This window comes from Haemorhous mexicanus, chromosome 7 (genome assembly GCF_027477595.1).
Source record: "Haemorhous mexicanus isolate bHaeMex1 chromosome 7, bHaeMex1.pri, whole genome shotgun sequence".
NCBI lineage: Eukaryota > Metazoa > Chordata > Aves > Passeriformes > Fringillidae > Haemorhous > Haemorhous mexicanus.
The window spans coordinates 21,032,230-21,050,854 of NC_082347.1; the positions used below are offsets into that span (position 1 = coordinate 21,032,230).

The window sequence follows — 18,625 nt, forward strand, 5'->3', positions numbered from 1 at the left end:
AAGAAACAGCTTCCAAAACTATACAGAATATTGGTGCCATACTATTTAACATTACATGAAAAGGTGGCTTAGGAGAAAGTGCTAAACCAAATGGTGGAATGGAAAAAACAATACACTAGTGGCCTCAGCACTTTAACATTGTTTGTCCATTCCCCCGCTGTCTGCTAGACACACAAAAAGCAGGAAAACTTCAAGTTCTGTAAAAAGACAAGTTTGGGGACTACAGAATGAGTAGTGCAAAGTTAAATTCTTTTTTTAGAAACAGATATTCTTACTGTTGAGAAAAAAGGGCCGCTTCATATCAGAAGATTTAAATAATAAGAGAAAAAGAGGCAATTTCTCCACAGCAGTTAGCACTAGCCATTTTCAGTGCCAAGATCCCAGATTAGATAGACCACCCCTCTGATCCTTATATCCAACTCACTGCCCTTCCCCTCAGCACCAGTGGCACAGTGTCTCAAGCCTTGACTCTGCAAGACAGCAGGATACAGACACCAGCGCTCTGTTCTGCAGTCGGATATACAACAGCAGTTCCCACAGCCATCACACGGAGCTACATGGATACCTATTGCCAGGAAGGGTGGGGTGAGAGCACTTGGAAAGCAACTACTGAAAGTTCAAGTCAACAGGTTTGGAAACTTGGCAAAGACAGCGTAGACAAATAACTCAAAGTTTGCAGGGCACCTCTGTGACTGGTATAAATCAGATGAGTACTACTGAGTTCAAGGGAACCTGCCAATGCATGACAGATGTGCACCCACTCCTTTGCAAATGCTCCTCTGAGTCCTGGTATCTGAACTGCTTGGATCTCATCCAATTTTCTAGTGTTTCCTCCAGGCCAAGATGAGAACCATGCAAAGTGTTCTGCCATTCTCAATGCAGTGAAAAATGAAATCACAATTGATCACGAAAGTTGATCCCCCATTTTTTTACATCAGCAAAGATACAGAGGAGATGTAAAAAAGATTAAGGAACTTCCTCTCCTTCTTTCAAATCCCCACCCTGTAAGTGCTTTCCTGCTGCTGACAGAAATGAAAGTCAGGCCTGGATGAATCCAGCAGAGACACCCAGAGGCACCGGAGCAGTGCTGGGCCCCTCCCAATGCCACACCGCAGTTCAAAGCCTTGAAAGGCGGCAGATCTCCCACTATGCTGCAGTTCAGCTCCCGCCTGAAGAGCCGCATACCTTGTAGCAGTGCACTCTGCAGCAGTGTCTCCTCTGTGACAGCAGGTCCTTATCTTCTCTGCCTTCTACCAGTACAGTCACATGCTGCTCTCATGGTGCACAAATGCTGAGCAGCATCTCTGCTCGTCCTGCTTGTTTCACCTGCAGCCGCAGGTCAGTGCCGGGCAAAGTTCTTTATTTGCTGAGTGTATTTGTTCTGGTTTAGGGCAAATTTGGGAGGAAACTTCCAAAGGCATTCCTCTAGAAAGCAGATTCAATTGGCCCCTTCCTCAGCTGGGTCAGGAAAAGATTTCCTTGGAGAAAAGCGGAAAAAACCTGTTTATTTAACAAGAAAAACATTCACAAGCATGAAAAATGAAAAATATGAAACAATAAAACCTCTCACTGTTCTGAAGAGACTGCAAATTCAGAAAGTCCTTCTCGTGGGGTGTAGCTTGGCTTGCTCAGTCTGCTACCAGTCTCTCCTGTGCTGGAATGCAGCATCTCGGGCCCTGGTGGGCCACAGGTGTGTGCTCCTGGTGTTTTTCTGGGTTTTCAGTCCAGAGCAGGGCTGATCAGTTCCAAGAAAAAGAAAAGCCACAGTCTGGGGAATTTTTCTGCCTCAGCTAGCTAAAAAAACTAACAGAAAGCAAAGGAGAGCTGTCTCCTGCTGTCTGTACTGCAGACAACACAGTCTGTGAGAGGGAAAGCTGAAGCTCTTATCACTATGTTTTTGAATATAGCCACCTCAGACATTCCACCACTTCTCTTCCTCCACCCTTCACTCTCAGATCTAGTTTTAAAGGTGCAAAACTTATTTCTGGGCTAAAAAGATGAATAATGATACAATTCATCATCATAAAGTCACCCTAGGACACTGAGCTTTGCCCACTGCTTCTGCCCCAGCTCCCTTTTGAGGTGCTGGCTTTGACAATTGCCTTTCTAAACAAGATTGTCATAAGGATTTTTGAGACAATGAAGTCTGTAGTAAATGGGAGTCTTGATAATAGCAGAGAGATCAGATTTCACTCCATGCATGCTGCACACACCCAGGTCAACTGCACAAAGTATGCACTGCTGAGCCCTGAGATGGAGCTTGCAGAATTGCTTTCCTGCATATGCAGGAAAGTAGCATAAGCAAAATTGCTTTCCTGCATATGCACAGTAGCTTTTTCCTCAATAGCCACTGCCACCAGTGCCAAAAAGGCACCCAGCTGATGTGAAATATTGGAGGAAGCTTTTCTGTAAACTTTTCATATGAAGCATAAGACTTCACTGGGCATTTAGAGAGGACATCTGGCAACTCCTTCAGTGGCCGAGAGGATTTGGAGATGCCTCCAAAATCATGCAGCAACAGACTGTAGTTTTCAGGTTTACCGATGAAAATAAGTATGAAATAAAGATGTAAAAATGCAAATGAAACAAATAAGTCAAAAGCAAATCAAAACTTTTCAAAAGTTAAAAGGATTTAATACATTTCTTAGCAGAGTAAGGACTCAGTTCCTTGAACTGCTGATTTAGCTAATATTTTGACTACAGTAAAAGATGGCTCCTAGTTGCAAGACCTGGCTCTATTAATACCAACCTCCAAAACAACTGAAATTGTCAAGCATCTGGTTGAGTGTCTTACAGAAAGTCAGGGCTTGAACTCCAAACAGAGATTTGTATTTTACTGCATTTCAGGGCTGATGGTGAGAGGGTTGAACTATCAAGTTCCTCTTACGCATCTTCAGTAAGACAAACACAGTTCTCTAACCCCATGATTATCCCAAGATGCTGCTGTGGTGACAGCTGAAGGGCTGGGAGAGAAAGGAGTGGAAGAGGAGAAAGAAGTTCCTCATCCCTCCCTATTGCCCTTCCTGTTTTCATGTCTTTATGCTTTATGCAGAGGATTGTCTTTCCACAAGCAAACAACGAGAGACAAGCTCAGTCCAAATGTATGTTCTCTCATGTTTCAAGCACTTGCTCTGTTCTTGCTGAATGTTTAGTTACACCATGAAAAATGGATATGTGGAATTAAGACATTTCCCCTTTGACTTGCACATTTGCTGAAGGTATGTCAAGGATCTGAGGCAAGGGGTATGGGCAAGCTTTCAAGAGTTCCCCCCCCCCCACCCTTCTCCTTTGCTTGCTTATTAGAAGAGCAATAAATATCAAGCAGACAGACCCTTCTCACAGTTACAAAGCCTACCTGTAACTGAGCTGGATAATTAGCAGCCTTGAAGATGATATATGACTTTCATTACCCTTTGGGACTGGAGACTAAATGAGGACAGAGCTAATTGCCGTGCAAAGCAGTTTGGCATGAATGAGAAAAATGCAGGCGCTGTCTCCTGCCAAAAAAGGGCCCTATTGCTGCTCTGATCTCATGGCTGGTTTTTGCCGCAGGAGTTCACTTGGTGTCCATAAATCATGGTCTGCTTACAGCTGAAACTGCACTGAGTCATCAACATGCAATAAGCTGAGTGACAGATTCCAGCCTGACTACATTAGAACTTCAGACTTAGTCCTCCCCCCCCCACTCCCCGTACTTAACAGAAAATTAAACCCAGACTACACAGACATGAAGGCTGTGAGAAACACAAGGCTTGTTTACTTGACAATAGTTTTTTAAGACTGATGTTTCCAGGAAATAACATCATGCATTTTGAAAGGGAGAGGGCCACAAGCACTGAATTTATAAAATGACCCACTGCTATAGCACTTGGCTTGTCCTTCCTCATGTAGTAACTGATTAAAATGTATTGCCTTCCTTTAATGATCTAAAGTGGCACTTTGTCATCTTAGTTCTTATGGAGATAGATTTAGTCAGCTAACTGAGAAAATATTTTGCTGCTCTTTAAAATTAGGCCAGAAGAACCTGAAATTTGATTGCAAACCTGTTTCCAAAGTGACCTGGGGCATATTAACATCCATATTGTACCCTTAAGAAGTGTGGGCTTCTGGGGAATCTAACCCATCAGTGCAAAAGAGAGTCCTTGAAGATACTCTTTTCCTCTCCCCATTCTGTTTTACAGGAGATCTTTTGCTTTTCCCTAAAGGTACCTTAGGTCTATTTTTTTTTAATGGAAGAGATTGTGCTGAATTTGCAATATGGTATCCTGTCAGATCCTAATCAATTAGCCCACATCAGCTCAGCATAAGGCAGATACCAATTTAACTCAGAGAGCTAAGCCTTCTGATTTTCTCTAAGGGCAGTCACATAATTCATTCTTTGTAGTGCCAAATTATATTTGACATTTAATTTAAAACTCAAGGTACCATAATGCAAAATCTCACTAAAAATAATGGTGATAAAGCAGAGGAACATTTCATTTGACAGTGAGGATTTTTTCAGCTTATTTATGCACCCAAAGTTTTCCCCTCACCCACCTTTCAAAGGCCCAGACTCAGGAGGCAATCACTTTCAGGTGATTTTAGCCTCTACAGGTGCTTGCATACAGTGAAAGGGCACTTAAAGGTGAAGCATACATGGTGGTTGCTGATCACCTTTTGGTGGGTGAGCTCTGCCTCCCTGATGACACAAGCTCTACTTTTCATTTTCTATTTTTGCTGCTGCTGTAGATAGTAGAAAGAAATATTCTCAAAGAGTGGCTGGGCTAATTGGAATGGTTGTGTGTGGACTGGGGGAGTGGGAGTCAGCCTGAAAAGGTTGAATTTTTTGCATTTAGAAGACCCAAGAATAGAGAGAAAAATATAAAAAGCGTTTAATGGCTTCATTCACCATGCTCTGCCATGCAGCAGCTCCATTCACAGCTTCCTAGCACAATGGAAGTCTGGTGGTTCATCAAGCATGTCTAGACTCTGACAATGCTGGTTCATGCACAAATGATAATAAAAATCCCAAGTTCTCCTCCTTTCTTGAAATGTGCAACACACTGTGAATCCATGGGGAGTTCTAGCCATGGGCTCACTCAGCACTTCCAGTAACAGTCAAACTCTAATAAAAGCACTACTTAGAAAAATTGTGCAGCTGTCTCTGTCAAGGTGAGTGGCTTGCAGGGACTGACTCTTTCTGTTGGTAGCGTGCAAAATGCTAAGCAGCCAGAGATCTGCCTGGCTGTTCCAGAGCAGCTCTATGAGAAGAGAAAGTAATGGATAACAGCAGGCTCTGTCTGCATTTTTGAGACAATCCCAGATAGCAATAAGCAAAGGACACTAGTAGTGTAATCCTCCTGAGAGGGACTCAACTTTTGTCCTGTCAAGAAACAGCAACTACTTTGCAACAAAAAGAAGCAAATGTCTAATGTTCTCATCCTTTATGTGCCAGATTAGCTCTTGGGGGAAAAAAATCATCACTGGTCGCAACATGCTTCTCAACAGAAGATGGATGACTCAGATTCTGGGATGTTAGGTCTTAACTGTGGATTTCAATCCCTGATTAAGCTGAAAACAGTTCAGGGCTAAACTCTGGTATTTTTAGAGTAAGTGTAGGCCTCAGGTTAGGCATTCTTGCCCTATTTCACAGTTGCTTGTAGGTGCATGCATATGCTACTGGGAGACAAGCTCAAAATTCTGCCCGTGTAAGTGGATCCATTTCTTTTAGCACTTGCTATGTGCTCCACATTTGTGTCATACAACACACAAGGCATTATCTGGGGTACGAAATGTGGACAGGAACAAAGTTGCTATGTACCGGAGTGAGAGAGTGCATTATCAGCATATTTGAAATCAAAGAAACTGTATTTGATGTTGATACAGAGTGGCTGTGTGACAGGTTTAAATTAGTGGAACAATTGTGAGAGCATAACACCGCTGTAGGATTTCCCTATCTTCCATCAAATTTCATGGTAGAATAAAAACACAACCGCAAAACTTCTGGAAAAGCAATTCTTCAGCATTGTATAATACAGAGAGCTCCTTTCTGTGGTGTGTATCCTGGAATTCAGCTCTTCCAGACTTCCTGAGCTGAGACTGTATCAAGACATCATTTTCAATAGCAAGGATTTGGTATTTTAATTGTAAGGATAAGAGTACCTTTCTCAAGTCTAGATAACTGTTTTCTTAGTCTAATTATACTTTGGCTTTTATAGCATACTTTACAGTTCCATAGTTTATTAATATTTTTATGTGGAAAACCACTTCCATTGGTTTAAGGACTATTAACAATTTTAAGAAATAGAGATGAAGCATTCCTTATTGCTTTTTCATAAAATTTAAGATTGTATCATGAGGAATTATGCAGCCTTCATACCTCTATTTCTAAGCTCATTTTACTTAACATCTTCTCATCTGGAAATCTTTCCAGAAACTGGCTCACTGCTTTTACCCATTCTAAATCCTGTATTAGGGTCCTTTTGAGTCGAGGGCAAGATATAATTTTCAAGATGTTAACCTACTATAGATTCATATCATATCAAGTACTGTCCCAGAAATTTTTACAGTTGTGAATCTGTGTAGGTATACCTATAACACCTCACCAATTTAATAGCAATATCTCGGCACACAAACATTCAAGTGCATAAAATCTTTATAATATTTAAACCAACAAAATATTCTGCACCAAATTCTTAAGAATATTCAGCTGGCAAATACTTCAAAATAGTTTTAATCTTCTCAGAAAGGAAATTATGCAGGAACTAATACAATTTTATTACTGTAAAGAAGTTGGATTAGCTAAATGGCCATTTTAGTAGTCCATTTATATCACTAAATTTTTAATATTGCAGGGACAGAGGCTTTAAAAATAAGAAATCATTTAAAATGGTAGTAAAAAGTATGCAATCAGTAAATATCTAGATTGGAAAACTGACATTTTGTACTACAAAGAATCATTAAATAGAAGTGAAGGCATAAGGGCACTGACTGAGATTTCAGACCCTCAGATACATGAGCTGGTTCCAAGTGCTGAAAACACTTTCACTGAAAAAAAAAATGTTAACAAGAGTCTAATTTTAAATTTATGCTTTCTGAAGGTCTTGTTTATAATCTCTCTTCATACGTGGGATTTACCATATTGCTTTTAAGGAATCTATCAAACATGGAGAGCTGACTTCAGAGTCCTTGCATCCAATAAGGAAGCTGATTTTTAATTATGTTGTACAAAAACTTTAGCGATAAAATCCTCTTATAAATACAAACAGAAAACTAAATCATAGTGTAGGAAGCCATAAGGAGAGAGAGAGCCATAATGCAGAGAGAGACTGAAAGACAGGATGCAAATGACCCTGCGACACACAGCCTAATTTCTGAGGAGAATTCTACTTCAATTTACGGTGATGTAAAGGAGGTTCAGAAAACAGCTTGTTTAGTCCTTGTTTAAAATACTCCCAGAAAAATGGATTATAGTTTCTTTAAATCACTCCTGCTACTGGATTTCATAATTAATAGCTCAGACACATTTGTCACCATTCTTAATCGTGAATATTTGTGTGAAGATTTCAACAAGTTCTATTTTGTCCCAGTTTAAATTCCTTTAAATTCTTCCAAGCTCCATTGTGGAATAACTCTCTGCATGATTTAAACTTGTGTTTGACCCCTGTTCTGGGTCCTTTCCATATCTCTATTGAGGAGCATTTTTCTGAAGCACAAACAGCAATAATTTCAAACAATTTTAATTTCCTGGCCACTGTCCATCCATCCAATCTGAGGAGCTATAGTATCTTACATTTCCTTGTTACTGACCAAAGTATTTCTGAAATTCCAAGTTAATTAGCATCGCAATATTCCAAGGACTGTTCAAAGCTAAACCCTGGTTTTCCAATGGAATAAGCAGGGGTTGCTGCTGCTCCACATTCAATAAAAATAAATTCTCTAGACAAAAACAGTAAAGTCTCAGTTGCCAGATAACAAAAGATGAAAAATAAAGGACTTCTTTTTCTCACATTATAGTTTAGGAAACAAAGGCTGAAAGAGAACAAATGTTTTGCCCAAGATTGCCAAGACTAGGCAAAACAAGGACAAAAATTGAGTCCAGATTTCTTCAGACTCATTATGGTTCCTGTATCACATGATCATTTTGCTCACTAAATGAATGGCAATCACAGCCTGACCAGCAGCCTACTGAATTCAACATGAAGAGCTCTTGCTATTTCCAAAGGGGATTTTGATTTTGAGTCCATTGAGTTACTCAATGCATACAGGCAAAAGAAGCCTGCAGCTAGAACAAAAGCTGAGGACATGCCATAGCAGACTAGATTTCTTCTTTTTTAAGGCATCTCTAATTCATTGGCCATGAATAATATAATATTCACGGAGTCCCATCTGGTGTTCAGTTTTGTGTATAAGTGCTTTGCATTGCTGGTCTGATAATTTCAACTAAAACCAGTAAAGTGATATACAGGACACTGAAAACAGTAGTGGGATAAAAAGTAACAAATTGAATAAAGGAGAAAAAATAAACTTGCTTTAGTCTGTAAGGAACAAAATTGATGCCTTTTAACCTTACACATAAGTTCTGCGCCATTGCTTTTTAAAATCAGCTGGAAATCATTTAAAATCAAATTGATTTTGGCTTTTACATTCAGATGCACTTCAGCTTCTCACTTACTGGCCTATATAAGTAATGCCTTCAGCCAACCTGTGTTTAGAATGGGTTGAAAATCAGTTTGTACATTCACATGCTTATTTGGAATTTTCTCATTTCCATTTCACTCAGAGCCAATCACGATCAGTTTAACTTGCTGGGGAATATGTCAAGAGGCTGACTAAATGGGTATTGTAGCAAAGAAATGGTTCTTAATACAGTGATTTTTTTTTTTTTTTTTTTTTTTTTGCTTATAACACATTGTCTATTGCCAATTTTGTGTCAATAAATGGAAAGATAATCAGAACTGCTAATACTTATTCTGAAGAGCTCTCTTCTCCATCATATGTAGACAACCATGAAAGAACTGTAAAATCCCATGAAAATATTTCCTAGTTTACATCTGTTCCTTTCAACTGACAAAATCTGGAGTATCTGCAGCCTTCCATGTATGGACTGGCAGGGTAGGCTTCTGAAATGGACACTCTCCTGTTCACCTGCTGCCATCCAACTGTGTATCATTTGGATTGGATAACTGCTATCTGAACTGACATTTAGTCATCCAGTCTGAGAGCAAGTATGCTGAAATGATGCAACATAACATGCTATCAAGGCTGTAATAGGACATAGAACACCTGCCATTGACTTGGATAGAAAGGATAAAATGCTTTGAATTGCTTTGTTTTCAACATACTCTTGCCCATACTCCTCACATGTCCATTTTTACTTAATTTGTCACTGATGCATTAAGGAGAGAGAAATGGCATGGTTGGAGAACAAGAAAATGTGAAGCAGATGCCCAAGTTCTATTACTAACTGTTGGTGACTGCATAAGCTGTTTCTATCATTGTATCGAGTTCACTGATTTAGATGGCTTAGTTTTAGGTTTCCAAACTGAGAAGATGCGCACTGCTTTCCACTGTTAGTCAGTACTTCAACACTCATCATATTCAAAAAAAGAGTTAGAATGAGTCTGCAATTAAGGTAGTAAATATGCCTCAAGCTCTGCATCTAAAACCTCAACACTTACAATTAAATGGTATCAGGAAAATACTGACTGTAAGCTCACAGTAATTCAATTAAGTTGCCTCTAAATGAGAAATTAAAAATGCATCACAAAGAGAGATATTATGGGTTTAATCAATTGCTTTAAGGGTCTCTGCAAATCTAAAATAAGATGTAAAAAATCCATGTGCAAATATTACATTGCAGAGATGATGAATGGGAATGGAGTGGGAGGTTATATAACCTGATAATATCAAGGATGTGAAAGAGCTTAAACTATTTAACTATTCAGCAGTGAAGAGAAGTCAAGAAGGATCACTGGAGACAAGGACTGGAAATACAATATAGAGGCTGACTTGCGCAGCCTGACATTCTTCTTCAAAGAGTATTAGTGCTAGAGAGTGGTTACAAAACTATAAGTCTTTAAAAACAAGTCTGATTTAATAAATATTTACTAAATTGTATAAGGATTGCCTGGCATCAAGCTATAAATATTCAATTGTAATGTATATGTAAAAAGAATGATGTTTTTTCAAATAATCAATTTAAGATTATAAGAATTTTTGGGTTAAAAGTAAAAATAATAATTAAAAAATCCCTGAAAGTCAAACAAAAATAGTGATGGTTAAATTCCAAAAGAACAATCCACTCAGAGTTCCTTTCATGTGCCAAAAACTATTATTTATATTGTTTATGCACTTTCATCATGACAGCCCTAACGCTGAGCAGAGCAGATAGAGCCTAACAGTTACCACATTAGAGAAAAAAATCTCTCAAAAGGTAAATAAAGTGAAGTGAGGCTATATTTTTGGATCTTGGGGGATGTAAGGCCATTCTGATATGCTGCTTATATTGATTATTTTTATTGTTTAATGAATTTCTGTACTCTTTCTACAAAACAAAGATTGGCTCAATGACTAGAGCCTGCACTTAAAGGAACCACTCTATTAAAACTGGCTTTGTTTGTGCCTGGAGAATCAGAAAAATTCCAGACAGTTTGTTTCATATTTTACTTGAAAGCTCCTGTTCTATTAGTATGATATAATTTCTGAGACAAAGCTTAACCACAGTGTCTTTCCCCTTTAAAAGGTAATGACACCATCTAAGCAAAAATAACAGTGGGGGGAAAAAAAGACCCCCATTATAGCAAAATGTGGTATTAATGAAATTCTGTTTGTATTAAAATTTTCTTTCAACCCTGGTCTTCCTGTTCAGGGGGATGGTGTCAACCTGTCAAACTTTTAATCAAGAGCAGTTCATTGATGCTTCCATTATGTCAAAATGCTTCACCTAGGTGACTTCAAGGGAAGACAGCAGGTCTGACTTTCTCAACATCCAAGGCTATGAATTTTTCATTTCTTATCCCTCAACTTTTAATTTCTAGTATATGTATGTGGATAGACACAATGTCTTTTTTCTTGTATCAAATCCATAAATAGTGTACAGTTCAATCAAGTGGTAAGGTCAAGAGATTAAAGAAAGGTAAACACATGAAAGAGTATTTCTTAAATTTTAGGTTGGTAAAAGGGGATAGTTAGAGGACTGAAATCTATGCCTTCACAAAATCTTTTAAATGACAGCTTCTTCAGCCAAAACTTTACCACAAAGTATCATGATTTATAATCTAGAATCTCCCTACAAATTATTTCACTGAGGTGTTGCATTTGCAGATGTGCTGATAATAGTGATATCATTCAGCCTACTAAAGAATCCTTACTTTATTGCATAGATGTCAAATTTGAGGTCAGATCATGACCTCCTGCATGTAGCTGCTATCCATCAGCAAGACTGAAATGTACAAGATGTCAGCTTAATGAAGCTCCTGAACCTCGTGCTCTGTTGGCAGAATGCTTGATTTGGACGACAAAAATAAAAGCCCCCACATGACAGCTTTACAATGCCTTCCTCTGCAGCTTATCACTTACTAACCTGCTGCAAGTGAAGTTATAAGGGAACTGTGACTAGCAAAGGCTCCCTCTCCCCAGTTCCAGGGAACCAAAGTGATTGCTTAAGGGCGTTAAGAAGGTGACTGAGAACAGCCTTAAGAGAGTTCTGATTTCCATCTCAGCATCAGCACAGTATGTCATTGACCCTATGTGATAGGCAGAAAGTTCTTTATACTGTGTGCTACAGACAGAAAGCAAGTCCCAAGGAAATGTACAGTCCTCTCAGGATCTCAATTTAGTCCTGCAAAAATTTTACTGAATTTCTCTGATACAGCTTTTGATTCAACAGTTTCTATCATACTCACAAACAAAGCTACATTTTTGCATTTACAGTAAGATCCCTTATCTATCAATTAGATGTATAGTGAGATGAGTTTTGACTGAAAATACTTTGTTGCTTCATGATTAGGAAGTGAATTCAGGAAGAATTACGACAACCTAGACATATTGTTAAAGGAGCTTCCAGATCTTGAGTTATTAAATAAGTTTGCAAAGGCATATTAATGGGGAGTATACTACATAATCCATCAAAAATATTTACTTTTCACTCTTCTGCCAAAGGAAAGATTCTCACCCAAACAGTTTGGTAGGTTTTGTTGTGTTTTTTAAACATATCATGTATAATTAAAAGATGACTATATGAGTCATTTATAAAGCCAAACAACAGGACCAGAACTCTCACAATGTGAAATGACCAGCTAATTACAAGACTGGATTAAATTATGTTCCTAAGTATTACTTGTTCTTTCCATAATGGGCTGGATATCTGTACTATTAATTCAGCCCCAAAGACCAATTTCATTCTTGCAAACATATTGCACATTTAAAATGTAGCAAGGTTTAAATCATCCAAGCTTATTGTTTTAACTTCCAGTATTTCATTATTCTACTTAAGGGTTTGAACATTATTTTATACAAGTACAATATAATTTTCTTGCAAGATGTAAATAAAAACCAACCAAAAAAGGAAACCTATGTCCCATTTGCTTCCAAAAGAGATGAGAAGTGATGGGACAGTAGACCTAAAATACAGTGATGTTTTGCCTACAGACAGGAAAAGCTGAAGGTTGTTCAACATATGCTTAATTGGAAGGTACATACTCTGAGTATTAGTAACATTCTGAATTTGTCCGCCCCTCAAGATCGGATTGGCAGAAATATAAAGAAACTGAGCCAGCCCAATCTCTCTCTTATTGTAGTGAACTGGAACATTGACAGCTTTGGCTGGGCCAAGAGAAGGCACTAATTTAGGCCCTGTGGCTTCTGCACTGGAGCAGGTTTTGTAGCTGGGGATCACAGTTTTGAGAGACCCATCCTGGGGGGTAAAATACGAAATGTGCTGCACGATCCCTCAAAACACAGAGGAACTGAAGGTATAGCCTGCAGTCTCGGACACAGTTTCCTTCTTCCCCTGGGAAGCCTCAGGTGGCAGTGCCTGGCAATCAAGAACTACATCAGAGTAGCTGATGTAGTTGATCTCTAGGACTCCAGGTGCCACTGGTTAGAGGGATGGAAACAAAGGCCCCAAAATGAGTGGAAAGAATTCTCATGCATTGCCCCTACAAAGTGCAGATATTTGCCTTTAGCATTAGGAGATCAATGAATAATTAAAAAATATATTTTAAATTGTTCTTTTGTGTGCAATACATAAATTACTTTTTCCCAAAACTATTTTAGAAAATATTTCCACAAAGCCTATCCAGTGAAGCACTGTATCTGCCAAGATGTTAAAGGATCAGTGCTTTCCAAGTGCCCTCAATTGCTCCTGTTCTACTTGCCTTGACCTGTTGCATCATGTTATGAGATATCAAACTGCCATCACGTTCCATGTTAGAGCTGATTATGCTTCATTGGTGGGCAACGTTGCTGCTTGCTGAGGGTTTGTGAAGTTTGATTAATTAGTGCTTATGAAGTGCTTTGAAATTCTTGCATGAATGATGTTACAGAAACACTGAATATTGCTGCTGTTATACAGGCAGGTACATGATTAAAGATTTGATGTTGCAAGGTGTGGCTGGGCCTTACCTTCTCTTTGGGAAAGTGTTCTGGTTTCCTCTGAATTCCCTCTGGCAAGCTAGTACAGTCTTCCAACCAAACCAAACCAAAACACTTCAATTGTCCTAGGGTAGGGAAAAATAATAAAAAGAAAGATTAGATGAAGGATATTTCTGAGAACTCATTGCCTGTCTAGGATATTGCACCTCTAGGTGGTCTAATAAACTTCAAGAGCACCTTGGTGATTAAGATTATTCTCAGACTGACTGCATTTTCTTCAACTTTTTTTAATCAACTATAGCTCTTTTAATTGCTTTCTCCTCTTAGGTATTTTACATAGATGCTTGACTGCCTGTTAAAGCATCTTCCTTAAGCATACTTATCTGTGATATCCTCTGCTTGGCTGAAGAGACCTACCTATTCCCTCCTCTCCAATCTCTCCTGCCCAAAGGGAGCTCTTACACATTGCATCCCTTTCCATAATTTCTGACTCTGAACCCGACAGCTCCCATCTGCTCTGGGAAATGCAGCACCCCACAAGTGATTCATTCTCAGCCAAGGCAGGAAGCTGTAGGGCTCAGCCCACAGCTAGCCTTAAAAGAGCCAAGCTGAACACAATTATTGCACGGACATACCTGTTCAAAGATTTGTTCAACTTGCTCACTGCTGCCATGCTTGGCTGTGACCATGACCACACTGTTGTGGCCCTTCAGGAACGTGCTGCTTCACAAAGCAAAGGCCAGGATTCCTGTCCAAGGCACAGGTGCCCAGTGCCATTTGAGAAGGCTGTAAAGCATCCAGGATATCTGCACAGGAATAGCAGAGATGACGCAGGACCTAAAGCCGACTGACACTCCACCATGGTAGTGAATGGATGCCAGGCAGACATCTGCAATAGCTGAAACAACATCAAATGCCAAGAATGAAGCCACCAACTTCTCTGTGTGCTGTCCAACTTCCCTGTTTTCTACTGCTATTGAAGGCATTCAAAAGGATTGGCCACATTGATCCTTTGTGTTGACCACACAATTCACATACTTTTGGTCTTGCTTACATTAGCTTAACAGACTATGATCACCTGTGCTATCTTCAGTTTAAGTCACAGCATGGTATCTGGAATTTCATTTTTCCTGCTTGTTCTACTCATTTCACATCCTGCACCCAGTAACATTTTTTGTTACTTTTCATAATAACCTAATGGCTACTTTTGTACACGCCTTTCTGCATACAGTAACCTCTCGGGTTTCGGGGCTTTGCGCTTGCTTAGTTTCCTAAGAACTGTAAAGAAAAAATATTGATTGGTTTTGCCTCAGGCTTTAGTAGACAAACTTACCTAGACTGCAAGGACAGAGTCTGAGTACATGTCACTATTTAAACCATGGGAACATTTAGCACTTAAGAGGTTCAAAATAACCAGGCCAAACACCCTTATTACTATCTAACACTGCCAGTTTCCTGGCTGCTGCCAAGGCTGATGCCATAGTCCTATCCTATTGCATATCTTCAGAAACATAAATCTTATTAAGAAGTATTTAAAGGTACCACATTTTTCAAATGCTTAAATGAAGAGTATCAGGAGCCTCTCACTCACAGTCAGTGAGTTTTTGCACATCTCAAAAACTGTTCCTTCAGTTTTCTGACTGTTGTTCTTGTCTGTGCATCTTTCAAAAACTGGGTTATTAATCTACTGTGCCATAAAGTTACTTTCATTAGAAATTAACAAGTTTGTTCTGACCTTCTCCTAGGTCTGGGCTGGAATTCCAAGAGGCATTTCTCGTCAATCACTGTATTCTTTGCACAGCTTGCAGTGCTCCATGTATGCTTTCAACTGGGTATTCATGCCTGGCCTGTAGATACATTTCCTGGCTCATCTCAGGCATGTCTCTATTCCCCAGGTGTGAAATATGTACCCACCGCATGATGTCAGCTCTTAAATCTATTGGGATTACTGTTCAGCTCCATTTAAAACAAAATCCATGCAGTTCCTCATTCACTTCCTTGGGGTGGGCACAACAGTCTGTGGCACTTACTGCTTTCTCTAGGCTGACCATGGATTGCACATTGTTTTCTTGCCTGTCACACACCACGCTGTTTTGTAAGACTGCCTTCAATAAAAGTAGTTGAAGGAGCAGAGTCAGTAGTAGGTCTTCACCTCATTGTTTCCCTTTGCTGGATATAGTAGAACTCCATCAGTAAACACTGCGCTCTGCATCTTTACTCCCAGAGCTGGTTCTGCTCCCCTTTCTCAGGCCTCCCACACCAGCACTTTCGGTGCATATAATGCTTTAGGGACTTATGCCCCACTTTAAATTTTCTTCTCTCAATGCCTTTTCTTTCTAATACTTGAGTATTCTCACAAGATTCCATATCAATCATTTTCATCAGTCAAGAGAATTCCAGTGGGATGGATAGATCTCTAGTTGAGCTCACTCTCAGTCTGCCTTCATTCACCCTAATATTTTGTCTCCAGCACTCACTGAGAAAAGCTATCACAGATAAAGATACTGCACTTTTTTTGCCTGTTATTTTACATCTCTTTCCTGAAATAAAGATGCCCTAAGTTACAATGCTGGCAACTAGAGGCACAGTTTCCAGTTAATATCAAATATCTTTGAATTTGAGCTGACACTGATAATCGTATGTGCTCATCAATACCTACTACAAGGTGTGGCAAAGGTTCTCAGGGAGCTGAATAGCTCTTCCTCTTTAGCATGCAAGTTATTGACTCCCTGATCTCTTTCTTAATTCTTTAATCACCTACCCCATCATGACAGGATATATCCCCACAGAAAATAATCCACGTAAAAAGGACACAGATGGGAGTGGACAGAATGGAGGCATACACCTAGCCCAAGCCAGGTAATTACTCCTACTTTGCCAATTAAAATCATATTGCCATTTTTGCTGGTTTAACAGCAAGCATCTATTTTACATTCAGCTCTTTGTTTCAGAGCAGATGTGTTCATTCTTACTTTTTAAACTATGTCACCTTTCCCTCAACATGGGCTTAGGTTAATAAACTGTACATCAAACACTGCTTAAAAGCTGGCTTTGCAGGATGATAACTGATGAGGGAATTGCTTTTAATTACTGTACAAGTGAGCAGATAAAAATCACAGTCCTAATAATCAGCTCCAGAAACTGACAGCAGCAAAGTCTCACATTTCAAATGTGGATTATTTTTTCTTTCAGCATTCAGCTACAGAAGGCAAATGTTAGTGGTTGGATCATCTTCTGTAAGCAAGCCAAAGTTATGCGTAACATTTTTGGATGCTAATAGTACACAGTTCTGGCAGAAAAGAAATAAGGGTAACAGTAAAGATTAGAGCAAGCTTGGAAGGGAAGAAGAGTGCTTTTCTCAATTCAGACTTTCAGAAGAACAATAATCTCACCTACATCTGCTGCTAGAACTTCAAAAGTCCAAGGACAGAAAAAGCAAACAACTTGCTTGCACAGCTATCAAGAATGAGAGAGAGCATGAGGCTTCCCAGATTGCCTTCAAAACCAGCAGCATTTGGCCCATTATCATCCACACCAGGCTAATGTATTTTTAATAGTTCACCACCTAAAGAGATACTGTAGGCCATGAGATGTAAATTAGGCAGCCAAAACTGAGCGAGTTTGTGCTATGAGAAATTTCAAGGGAGAATGAAATAAATGAAAGTAGGATTACAAACTGGGTTTGGTGCTCTGGTGAGAGGAGAAAAATGTGCTCATAAAGGCCAATAAAACTTTCTTTTTCTGGTTTATTAGGTGTTTGCAAAACGTCTCAGTTGCAAAGTACGACATGTTCTTTTTCTGAAGACTCATTTACAGCATGGAGGCTCTGATAAATCAGCCGCTTTCTTTTTCAGCCAACTACACAGTGTATGGGAAGCTGAGGTTACTATTACTGCTTTGTTAAAACATTAGATGTTGCCTGAAAGCTGCCATGTGTACTCCATTTTGAATGTATTTCAATGCAGGTTTTTACAATAGGAAAAATAAACACTTAGGAGCTCAGGAAACCAGGATCTAAAATACTGAAGACATGGATTTGTTTATTTGTTGCTTTCCTGCTATAGATCAGCCTGTCAGGATACCTCCTTCATGTAAATATTTAAGATGTACAACAAGCTACAAAAGATCTACAACAAAACAATTCTGATTAAAAAAAAATTAAGGAAAAGGAGGATGCAGAGTTTATTTTAAAAAGGAAAAAAAAAAAAAAAAAAAACACCAAACCAAACATGGATGCGGGTCTCTTTGGATCTATCAAGTGTACTGTTGATGAAAGGGAAAAATATTCTGACTGTAAAAGTGTTCCATCCAGCAAATGGCCCTTAGTTCCTTGGAATCACATGTTCTATAGATTTCAAGTTAGCATACTCCTTTTTGACTTTTTTTTTTGTTTTAATGGGGCAATAATATTAGCTCTCAAAAGTCCACATGAGAAACTGAAAATCCAGGATTTGAGAACTAGAGAAGTTCAGAATAGTAGTCATCTGGAAGTCTCCTCTTTTCATGTCGGTAAAGTATAATGTTACTTCACGCCATTTGGCTGCAAATGTAAATTACACCTTTTTTCAGTTGTTAGGACAGGATAAAAAACCACATAATTCTAATGAGTCATAAATGTTTCACCATTTTTTTCTTCATTTAATTCATATGGTGCCAACACCTGTGAAAACAATCAGCATCATAGCTGTGTGCTCTACTTAAATTTGCTTTAGGGTATGCTTGAGTAAAAGCTTTTATATCTCATTTCTCTACATTATTAACAACATGATGCCCTGAATCATTCTATAATTTAAGTATGCTCATTTCATTCTCAGCCATTTTATTAGGACTAGAAAAGATGCTTAAAGACTATGACAGTCTTAAAACAGACACACACATACCCATTCCTGATTCTTAATGTAACAAAATATCCATAACAAGATCTTCATTTTATTTTTTTATGTGCTTTGGCGGTTTTGCACCTTGAATTACGAATCTAAACTGTTAGTACAAGAGCCATACTACAAAGCTTTCTCCCAAAAAGCTTTGCAGCCATTGCTCTAAGGTGAGT

At 38.9% G+C, this 18,625-nt stretch overlaps 1 long non-coding RNA gene across 1 annotated transcript; it reads right to left on the minus strand.

The window, feature by feature from the left end:
• Positions 1 to 748: 748 nt before the first annotated feature.
• On the minus strand, positions 749 to 14,119 carry LOC132329565 (uncharacterized). Its single transcript, XR_009487101.1, has 3 exons — positions 13,993 to 14,119; positions 13,606 to 13,700; positions 749 to 1,478 (listed from the first exon to the last, which is right to left on the minus strand). It is a non-coding gene; the product is annotated as an uncharacterized LOC132329565 (long non-coding RNA).
• Between the last annotated feature and the right edge of the window lie 4,506 nt (positions 14,120 to 18,625).